Here is a 3,024-nt window from a genome sequence, read left to right as displayed (position 1 = left end):
CAGAACCGAGGCTCATGGGGGAGTGAGGATAGGCAGTGCACCAGCTGTTGAGCATAAGCACCTGGAAGAGTAACAAGGAGAAATTTAGAGTCAAGATCTAGAAAAGGACTGCAAATCCACCACTTCCCTAGAGGTGCCTTGACCAGTTATGTAAATAAGTAATCAAAGCTTACTGACCTATCCAATAGTTTTTCCCAGGCTATCATATACCATAAAAATTTGATTTAATTATTGATCAAGGAAGTATTTATTGTTTCTCTATTGTGCTTTGTGCTAGACACACAAAGATGATATGCTGAGATTTCACTGCCTGGGGATGGGGTGTGGGAGAAGGAGGGAGGCAGTCATATAAGCTGATAATGATAATAAAACACTTATGTGGCAAATGCTATAATCGAGGTTTGACCAGAAGGCTAGGGGAGCACAGAGTGGAGAACAACTAACTCTATCCGAGATTTCAGAGAGACTGCATTTGAGATGAGTCTTGAAGGACGAGTAGATGCTTGCCTGTGCAGAGAAGGGAAGAAAGGGAGAAATGCATTCCCAGCAGAGGGACGCACCTGTGCAAAGGCGGATGTCACCAAAAAAGCACAGCATGTTCAGAGAACAGTAAGTTCAGTATGGCTGGAGTTTGGGAGGCACAGAGATGAAAAAGACATGGTGCCTGTCCCTGAGGAGTTCACATACAGAGAGAACAGACATGGGGAAAATCAAGCCATAAAGTGTTACTTGCATTAATTGTAGAAGTATTTATGGGTTGGAGTGAAGGGATGGATGAGGTGAGTTCTACCTGGTCATGTCAGGAAAACTCTCCTTAGAGGAAATATACTTGAAGTGAGTCATAAAAGAGAAATCAGATTGCCATTAGGCAGAGAAGATAAAACAAAAAAGAACATTCCAAACAGCACAAAAATAGAATGTATGGTGTGACCAGAGTACAAGGTAGGTGCCTTGTGGGGAGTAGCAGGTGAGGCTGTGGCCAGATTGGGTCATGCCTTGAATGATAAGCAGAGGATTCTAAGGCTTCATCTTGTAGACAATAGGGAAGCACTGAAGACTTTAAGCAGGGGAGTGACATGACTAGATTTGCATTTTAGAAAGAGCCCTCTGGCTACCTTGTGGAGAGATTCTCTCGGGCAAAAACCCATTGAGGAGCTGTCAAAATAGGCAGGCAGTTGCAGTGAAGAGGGAGCAGAGAACATGGCTTTGAGTTACATTGAAGAGGTAAAACACACTGGGCTCGGTGATCACTTGAAGGTGAAGGGTGAGAGAGGTGAAGGAGTCAAAGGTTTTTAATTTGGGAGCTGGGTGGATAATGTTGCCAACAGCAGGAAAGGAAAGACAAGAGAAGAAGCAAATTTGGTGTGGCGGGGGCGGGTGAGAGCAGTATTCCGTAATAAGCTATTCTTTAGACATGTTCAGCTTTTGATGTCAAGAGCTAAGCTTAGAAAAGACATGAATGAAAAAGTTAAGTGTACAGACCAACTGACAGTTTAGTGAATGTACACAAGTGTGATGAGGATGGATGGCTAAAACAATGCTTACAGATGATAAAAGTGATATCTTTTAGTGCTGGGCAAAGATGTGCCAACTTTGATCCAATGGGCAGGAAGTGAACATCTTTGATTCCTGATCCTGATGATTAAATAGCCACCATTTTTAGTCTCTATTTCAGTGGTTCCCAACATTTTAGGTATAAGGGCCTCTTCTTAAAATAAAAAAATCTCACTTCACCCACTCACACCTACATAGTAGCTGTACTTTTAGCACTTACAGAGTGAGAAAAACACTTATACATTTAAAGATCTGTGGACTCCTCACATTAAGTACCCTTCCCTCCTCCTCATGGGTCTATGGTCCAAAGATTGGGACTATTACAGATCATGAAGGTGCAAGAATTTATTGTCTGAAGGACACTTTATTGTAGTCAAAGTCCCTAGAGATCACACAGCTACATCGTTCCTCATCCCCAAAGAGATTGCCCTAAAGAACGGTTGAAAACGTGGCTCCCCTCTGATTCAACACCAACATAAAAGAATTAATCATTCAGATCAAAAATGGAGTACTGCTATGGACATATTGTAAGTATTATGGCTACAAAAGTCTTGCTTTCAGACCTCTTTTTACATTAATATTTTTTATACAAGTAATGCATGTTCTTTATAGAAAAACTGGAAAATATAGAAAACCATAACTGAAACTAAAAATAACCTATAATACTAGTATCCAGAGATACCCATTACTAACAGGTATGAATCCTTATGGTAGTTTTTCTGTGAAAAATATATACTTACACTTTGGAAATAAAATTGTCATCATATTATTTATATATTTATTATATATTTATAATTTTGTATCATGCTTTTTTTATTTGCCTTTTATATCATGATCAGTTTAGAATTTCACTAACTATTCCTCTAAAAGATGATTTCTAATGGCTGCAAAGCTGTTAGAGTGCTATGGTTGAGGCCATGGGTTTTGGCATCAGACAGACCTAGGGTCAAACCCACACTATTCAACCTAATATCAGTGTGGCCTGGGACAAGTTAACCTCTCTGAGCTTCAGTGTCCTCATCTGTAAAATGGGGATGACTGCCCTCGTAGACTACTTCTAACGATTAAAATTAATAATGTATTTAAATAACTTAGCACAGTGTCTGGCAATGGCACACTGTTCAATAAATGTTAGCTGTAATCATTGTTGTATACTATCCCACTGAATGGATATACCAAAATTTATTTTAACAATTAAACATGTCACACTGCAATGAACAGCCTTGTGCATATTTGTGATTCTTTCCGTAGGATAATTTCCTAGAAGGGAAAATTCCTGGATCAAAGGGCATGAACCATTTTCAGACTTGTAATACATACTTCTTTTTTTTAAATGTATTTACTTTGTTTATTATTGGCTGTGTTGGGTCTTCGTTGCCGCACGAGGGCTTTCTCTAGTTGTGGCGAGCAGGGGCTACTCTTTGTTACAGTGCGCCAGCTTCTCATTGTGGTGGCTTCTCTTGTTGTGGG

The sequence above is a fragment of the Eubalaena glacialis genome, chromosome X, assembly GCF_028564815.1.
Source record: "Eubalaena glacialis isolate mEubGla1 chromosome X, mEubGla1.1.hap2.+ XY, whole genome shotgun sequence".
In the NCBI taxonomy this organism is placed as follows: Eukaryota; Metazoa; Chordata; class Mammalia; order Artiodactyla; family Balaenidae; genus Eubalaena; species Eubalaena glacialis.
The sequence above is the reverse complement of the archived record's forward strand: the minus strand, read 5'-3'. Positions refer to the sequence as shown.